Source organism: Diplotaxodon limnothrissa, linkage group LG5, assembly GCF_057381915.1.
Source record: "Diplotaxodon limnothrissa isolate DT_005_m linkage group LG5, D_limnothrissa_male_GT1.1, whole genome shotgun sequence".
Lineage (NCBI taxonomy): Eukaryota > Metazoa > Chordata > Actinopteri > Cichliformes > Cichlidae > Diplotaxodon > Diplotaxodon limnothrissa.
The window spans coordinates 5,495,111-5,503,963 of NC_140600.1; positions in this window are offsets into that span (position 1 = coordinate 5,495,111).

Below are 8,853 nucleotides of genomic sequence, written 5' to 3' on the forward strand. Positions count from 1 at the left end.
GCATGATTACTGGCTTTTTTTCATTACAACCTCACTCTCATGTCTCACCCACTAAGTAAAATCATTATCCTTCCTTGTACTACCCTACTACACGTCAGTCACGTATCCTCTGCTCACATTGGTAATCTCAGGTGCTGAATGTGATTGACCTTTTATGGTCTCTGGTTACCACATCACCTTGAATCACTTCCTCTGTGGATGTTTTGTAAGTGATGTCAGCAAAACTTAATTTTCAGTATGTGCCATTAAATACTCTCAGTGAGTCTTCCTACTCAGTCAGATCCTGCCTATAAGCACAGGATGATGAATGATATGGTTAATGAATAATTTGACAGTTATTCCCATTTGTTAAGGGTGTGAAGCAGTAGTCAGGACTTAGTCACTGTGAGGAATGATAGAATTGCAGTGAAGTCTGTTATTGTTGTGACATCTCACTACAATTCAGGAGGTCAATGTGGGTCTTACATAACTTTAATGTTTCTGGTGCTTTCATGAGACACGTTACCATCAATCTGTCAAGTTTTAATCTTTGATTTCTGTTGATCATGTCTTGATGCATTCTCAATCATCCAGGTAAGTAAACTTCCTGTTAAATCCAGAATTGAATTCAAAATCCTGCTCCTCATATACAAGGTCTTAAATAATCAGGCCCCATCTTATCTTAATGACCTTGTAGTACCATATCACCCTATTAGAGCACTTCACTCTCACACTGCAGGCCTACTTGTTGTTCCTAGAGTATTTAAAAGTAGAATGGGAGGCAGAGCCTTCAGTTTTCAGGCCCCTCTTCTGTGGAACCAGCTTCCAGTTTGGATTCAGGAGACAGACACTATCTCTACTTTCAAGATTAGGCTTAAAACTTTCCTTTTTGCTAAAGCTTATAGTTAGGGCTGGACCAGGTGACCCTGAATCCTCCCTTAGTTATGCTGCAATAGACGTAGGCTGCCGGGGATTCCCATGATGCATTGAGTTTTTCCTTTCCAGTCACCTTTCTCACTCACTATGTATTAACAGACCTCTCTGCATTGAATCATATCTGTTATTAACCTCTGTCTCTCTTCCACAGCATGTCTTCCTCCTGTCTTCCTTCTCTCACCCCAACCAATCACAGCAGATGGCCCCGCCCCTCCCTGAGCCTGGTTCTGCCGGAGGTTTCTTCCTGTTAAAAGGGAGTTTTTCCTTCCCACTGTCGCCAAAGTGCTTGCTCATAGGGGGTCATATGATTGTTGGGTTTTTCTCTGTATGTATTATTGTAGGGTCTACCTTACAATATAAAGCGCCTTAAGGCAACTGTTGTCGTGATTTGTTACTGGAAGTAACAAGAAAAAACAAATTTTAAGTGAATACTGTATATCCAGAATATCACTCTGAAACATGTATTTCTCTAGACATTGCTGTGAATCTGCAAAGAGGACACATTTTAATCAAAAGTTCCTGAAAAAAGTGTTTGATGATAATAAAAAATGTCTTTTTTCTAAATAAAGCACAAACACTTGATTATACAGTGTTTGTGCTTCTCTCCCTTCCCCTTCTTCCACCAACAGCCCACATCCCCCTACACCCACAAAGCGAAAACAAACGCAAAAACTCCAGGAATGAAGGTAAAACAGTTTAGGAGGTTGGCCCAAGGGTAAAACAAAGCAGAAGGACAGTTTGGGTGGCCAATTACGAAGTGGTGCAAAGCCAAGCAATAGCTGAGGGGGCCGGCCCGAGGCCAGAGCAAAACTGAGGAACAGTTCAGGGCTACACTGGAGACTTTGGTAACACGGGACATGTTGGCTCAGGCTTCACAGACCGCACTGGACCTTGTGGATTGGACACTCTCTCATAACTCTAGCAAGACACAGGAACCAAATGTGTGACTCACAGATGGGCTTGAAGTTAAACGCAACAAACTAAACATTAACTAAGAAGTACGCGAAGAGCATGAAACAATAAAAACAGAAACACACAAATCAGGTAAACAGGCACACCAACAAAAAGCAAAGGAGAGACAAAACTTTAAATACACTGAGGGCTAATAAGGGGGTTGAGACACAGCTGGGAAAAACAAGGTACAGACTAATCAATGGAAATAAGATGAAGGAAGTCAAACTGAAAACAGATACAAGAGACAAAGGCCTCCTAAAACAAAACAGTAAGTCACATAACATGGAAATAACTTACATAGAGTAACAATTATGAGAAAGAAAAGGTTTTCACAATAAAATAAACACAAGGAATCAACATAACTACAGCACAAACAAAAAACCCATTTCTAAAATATCAACAAGTCGAATCCTTATGGAAATAAACAGAACATCGTAGATAGTGGCTTTGCCTCTTGGTGTCGTTCAGCCACATAACAAAGCTGGTTAGGTTTAGAAAGATCAGAGTCTGGGATCAGTTGGAAGACCTGTGATGAGATAGTTAGAAAAAAGAAAAAAACACTGATTCATTTGGGCCTTTCATCACCCTAAACTCCTCACTCGACTCTCTCCTGACTGTATAGACATAAAACTTACCTTATACTTTCCCCTTTGTGTAAAGGGGAAAGTATAAGGTCTTTTACAGCACCTCCACAGTGCTGTAAAAGACTGTAGAGGTGCACTGCAGGTTATTGCAAACACTTGAGTAGAGTTGTTGCTGCAAAGGCTCGCCAAACAGTTATTAGGTTTTAGGAGGCGATCGCTTTTTCACACAGGACCATGTAGGTTTGGATATTTTGCCTCTTAATAAGAAGCATGGCATGACACAGCTTGCACACTGGCATTATTTTCACCTTGCACAGCCCTCTGTGTTGGTATCTGTATAGGCTCTCTAATGGACAAATATGCTAATTTGAAATAAACTAAGCACAAATACTGTGTGGGGAAGTTTATCAGTTATGTCTGTGGACAGATTTTTATCAGCAACATAACAACACAAGGTCACCAAACTTTCAACATTCAGATGAGATCAAAAAGCAGCTTAAGTTTGAAGAAAGGTCTGTCTGTAGACAGATCGCAGAGAGAACCCATATGGAAAAGATAAATATAAATCTTATAAAGTTTGTATCTGTCTTGTGTGGAACTTGTATGAAAAGCATATAAGAGTGAAAACAGATATAAGATCCCCTGAAAAATTATATAATGAAACTTGTATGTTTTGGATACTTCCTAAAACAATATATGAAAGTAATGAGAAAGTGGCCACTTTCATGAGTAAATCATATAAGTTTTTACTATTTCTTTTCCATATGAGAAGACACTGAACAATCATCATTACGGTCAACGTGAAATAAATGTTGGATCAGTGTTAACAAACTGATGAAACCTGGGACTGGTTAATAACCAAGAGTGCAAAAGTGATTAACGTTAGAGTTCATGTTGATTGACAACATCTTTGTCCTAAAATAGTTTCAGCTATCGTTTGCTATCTGTCATGCTCCCTGTGCCTCCCCGGCCAGCCCAGTGTGGCCACAAGTGTTTGTTGTTTTACTCTCTGTCTGCTCCCCTCGCCTTGCTCTCTCTCTCCTACCTGTCTGCCTGGGCGGAGCTCTGATTGGGCTCCCGCCCTTGGCCCATGCACCTGCAGCTGATGTCCGGTGATTTGCAGCTCTTCTTAAGGCAGGGGCTCTGAGCTACTCGTCGCTGGAATATTGAGTAACTCTCGTTAGCGTTGCCTGGCTTCATTGCGATTCTGTTGTTCCCGTGCTTGCCTTTGACTTACCCTCGTCTGTGTAAATAGGTTTACCTGGATCAGCCCTTTTGTGACCCCTGGACCCCGTGAGTGTGAGTGGGCTGCTTGTGTGGAGATTGTTTGGACAAGGAGCGGAGCAAGTGCGAAGAAGTGTGTTTCCCCAGCCTATTGATCCCCGGGACCCTGGTGTTTCCCCCCCTTCACGTGTACATAGCGCACCAGTGTGATTAATAAAGTATTGTTGAACCGTGCTTTCTCAGTCTGCGCCTGAGTCCGTTCCACCACCGTGACACCATCTGGGTTTATTTTTTTTATCAGCACAACAATGTAAACACAGTGTCAGCACAACTATGCCAAGTTCAAAGATGAGTTACAGATCAGTGTGGTGGTGACAATGAGTTCTTAGTCCACACCCTTGGAGTGTGACCCAAATACTTTTATGGAAGATAGCTTCAAGTAAAAATGATGTTATCACAATGTTCATTTACATTTTTAACAAATTAAAATTAAAACACAAGTACCTGCAGGTGGTGAGACTAACATGTTATTTTAACTGTATAAACGCGCACAAAAAGGACAATTACACAGTTATCTACGGTGTTGTTTTGTTTACAAGTTCATTTTTAAGCATTACAGCTGTCATCAGTTTGCAGTTATTATGAAACCCATAAATCAATACAAAATTTAATGTTAATATCAGTAATCAACCTACGCAGATGATGATTTAGTTTAATTAGACTCAACCCTTCTGTTGTTCTGTTTTTTATTTACAGACCTGCTGACAGAAGCTGTCATAACCGTAATCTGTGCCAAACATCACATGATTAGCATCCAAGTCTGGAAACATCTGTGTGTCAGTATAAGGTCACACTCACAGCGCCACGTAGTGACTTGGTGATACACATTTGATGTACATGACATTTCATTTGACATATAAGTACTGTGTCTTCTTTGACGCAGTCTAGAGGAAGTAATAAGGAACTATTATACTATATATACTATACAGGGAGTGCAGAATTATTAGGCAAGTTGTATTTTTGAGGAATAATTTTATTATTGAACAACAACCATGTTCTCAATGAACCCAAAAAACTCATTAATATCAAAGCTGAATATTTTTGGAAGTAGTTTTTAGTTTGTTTTTAGTTTTAGCTATTTTAGGGGGATATCTGTGTGTGCAGGTGACTATTACTGTGCAGAATTATTAGGCAACTTAACAAAAAACAAATATATACCCATTTCAATGATTTATTTTTACCAGTGAAACCAATATAACATCTCCACATTCACAAATATACATTTCTGACATTCAAAAACAAAACAAAAACAAATCAGCGACCAATATAGCCACCTTTCTTTGCAAGGACACTCAAAAGCCTGCCATCCATGGATTCTGTCAGTGTTTTGATCTGTTCACCATCAACATTGCGTGCAGCAGCAACCACAACCTCCCAGACACTGTTCAGAGAGGTGTACTGTTTTCCCTCCTTGTAAATCTCACATTTGATGATGGACCACAGGTTCTCAATGGGGTTCAGATCAGGTGAACAAGGAGGCCATGTCATTAGTTTTTCTTCTTTTATACCCTTTCTTGCCAGCCACGCTGTGGAGTACTTGGACGCGTGTGATGGAGCATTGTCCTGCATGAAAATCATGTTTTTCTTGAAGGATGCAGACTTCTTCCTGTACCACTGCTTGAAGAAGGTGTCTTCCAGAAACTGGCAGTAGGACTGGGAGTTGAGCTTGACTCCATCCTCGACCCGAAAAGGCCCCACAAGCTCATCTTTGATGATACCAGCCCAAACCAGTACTCCACCTCCACCTTGCTGGCGTCTGAGTGGGACTGGAGCTCTCTGCCCTTTACCAATCCAGCCACGGGCCCATCCATCTGGCCCATCAAGACTCACTCTCATTTCATCAGTCCATAAAACCTTAGAAAAACCAGTCTTGAGATATTTCTTGGCCCAGTCTTGACGTTTCAGCTTGTGTGTCTTGTTCAGTGGTGGTCGTCTTTCAGCCTTTCTTACCTTGGCCATGTCTCTGAGTATTGCACACCTTGTGCTTTTGGGCATCCAGTGATGTTGCAGCTCTGAAATATGGCCAAACTGGTGGCAAGTGGCATCTTGGCAGCTGCACGCTTGACTTTTCTCAGTTCATGGGCAGTTATTTTGCACCTTGGTTTTTCCACACGCTTCTTGCGACCCTGTTGACTATTTTGAATGAAACGCTTGATTGTTCGATGATCACGCTTCAGAAGCTTTGCAATTTTGAGACTGCTGCATCCCTCTGCAAGATATCTCACTATTTTTGACTTTTCTGAGCCTGTCAAGTCCTTCTTTTGACCCATTTTGCCAAAGGAAAGGACGTTGCCTAATAATTATGCACACCTGATATAGGGTGTTGATGTCATTAGACCACACCCCTTCTCATTACAGAGATGCACATCACCTAATATGCTTAATTGGTAGTAGGCTTTCCAGCCTATACAGCTTGGAGTAAGACAACATGCATGAAGAGGATGATGTGGACAAAATACTCATTTGCCTAATAATTCTGCACTCCCTGTATATGTCCAACAGTCTGATTAGTCCCTCAGCTGCAGCATGCAGCACATCTCAACGGATTGAAAGGTGCAAGGCCCCTATAATTACTGCTCGTATTTTTAATTGCTATTATTATTATTGCTGCAGTATGAAATGTCACATTTCAAAAGCAGCAATGTTAATGCATGATTAGCACACCTTCCAGATGTGTAGCCAGTCTATTATTTTAGTTAAAGACACTCTGATGAACAAGCTAAACAATTTTTTAAAATTATTAATTGAAATGTATCATATTTATTTATTGTTTATTTGTACAGTTTAACTGTCAACAGCCATCTTAACAGTTAGCTAAATTGTTTTTCAATCTTCCACTGCAGAAGTTCCCATTTCTTATTGTACTCAAAGAAATTCAAAGTAGAGATCTGAGAATGCCCTTCTGGTTAAGGTGTTGAATGATGTCGTAGATAAGCAGGAACGTCCATGGTAGACTTCAGGACTCAACTGACAAGCAGCAGCTCTAACAAATGATTTATGGTGAGATTGTGATGGTGTGTGACAACTCACATTAGTGAGGAGCTGAAAACGACTGATTGTGGTTCAGTGTAATATTCACTGTGTCTTTGTTGACTGTAACTAAACAATAACTAAAAATTAAGAAATAATTCACGAGGTTAACTTTCTCACCTCATGCACCCTGAGATCATACTGCTTTAAGCAAGCTTCAGCTTCTGTTAATGTTTTGTTAGAATATGTTTCATGCTCGTTGCCCTGCTTCTTACACAGGTTTACTTGTGCAGCTCCATCGGTAAAGTGTCCTATGTGCTATCTGTGCCGTTACTGGATCAGCATTAGTGTTGAAATGGCTGGTGCCAATTGTGCATTAAAAAAGAAGCCTGACCAATCTTTCATAAGGGGGACCATTTACATGAACAAAATAGCTGCATGACTGAGGGACGGGGAAGATGCAAAAAGCACAACACAGCATCTTTAAATCAGTTCGTCTTTGGATGGTGGATCAGTTTTGAATAACAGTTTTTGTTTAATTTGCTACCATGCTGTTTCACATTTTTCTGACTGCGATAGTTGCCAAGAACTGAAGTGTTTACAGCTGTCTGCAACACTTGAATTATAGGACAATCATGATTTATTGGGAAAAAATAAAAGTGAGTGACATTACATTATTACCTCTGGAACTAGAAGTTTCCAAGAAAGAAGACTGCTGATATGCTGGATGCATAAACTAGCAACTGTTAACATGAATTAACAAGCTAATACATGAAGATTTAATTTGATAATAATGTGCTAACACGTGTGTCTGAGTGTGACAGTTATATGCTCGATATAATTACAAAGAAAAAAATGACTGGCCTGATGCAGCTCAGGCTAGAGAGAGCACGCAGTGAAAACAGGAGAAGTATTTGGGGTAAAGTTTCATTTACTTTTTTCAAATAATTGAAATCATCAAACAATATGCAAATAATTGGAGATGAAACAAGAATATAAAATTAGAAAATGAAAACACATTGAGAAATCTGCTTGAAACACGAACAAGGATAGCTTTCCTTTGTGTCAAACCAAACAGGAAACACAACTGAACACAAGGTTCCCTCCGTCAGGTGCAAAAGGGGGTTTTTATTATTAACGGGCTGACGAGTGACAAGCGAGTCAGCGTGCAGCCGAGTGCAGATTTATCTACAAAAATGTTACACACATGCACACTTCCTGTCCCAGGTGCCTTATTGTAGATGCTGATTCATTACAAAACCCAGACTAGGAAAAGGGTCACGGCCCTGCAGCCAGTGTCTGTTTTACCTGGGTGAGCTGATTGACAGCAGAGATCAACTTAATAGATACTTGGCAGCATGTGTACATGATTCACACAAGCAGGTGTTGTCTGGGAAAGTTACAAAGTGCAATTTATCAGGGAGAGTCATTGTGGGAAGGTAGACACTAATTATGGCAAAGTTTGTTTGTGTGTCTGTGTATATGTGCATGTGTGAGAGAGCAGAATGGAAGTCGCACAACATTTCTCAGAGGCAGAAGAAAACTCAGTGGCTGGGTTAAGCAAACTGAGTGATAGTTGAGAACTTTCAACTATCGAGTGGCATTAGCAATGACAGCGCTAGGTTCGACTGTACTGGTACAGTGTACCCCCGAGAGGCAGACAAAATGGTTTTGGTCATTTTAATTAGCTTTGGTGTTTTGGTGTACTTAAGCCTGGGTTTGAAGTCTTGCAACTTAATAAATGATTAATGTTGTTTGCAAAAGCATTTTTAGTTATTAATGTATCCACCTACAGCAACTTCTTGTATCAGAAAATGTCTTGTTATTGCTACTAATTTGTCTTTCTGTAAAAAAACATCACGTGCACAACAATGATGTAACAATTGTCATAATTGTCACACAATGGTGCAGTGGTTAACAATGTTGCCTCACAACAAGAAGGTCCTGGATTAAATCCACTGGCCAGCTGGTGCCTTTCTATGTGGAGTTTGCTTTCATGGTTACTCTGGTTTCCTCTGACAGGCCAAAGACGTGCATCTTAGGTTAACTGGTAATTCTGAATTGGCTGTAGGTGTGGATGTGAATGCTGGTCTCTGTGTGTTATTCCTGTGATAGCCTGATGACCTTTCCACGGATTACCCTACCT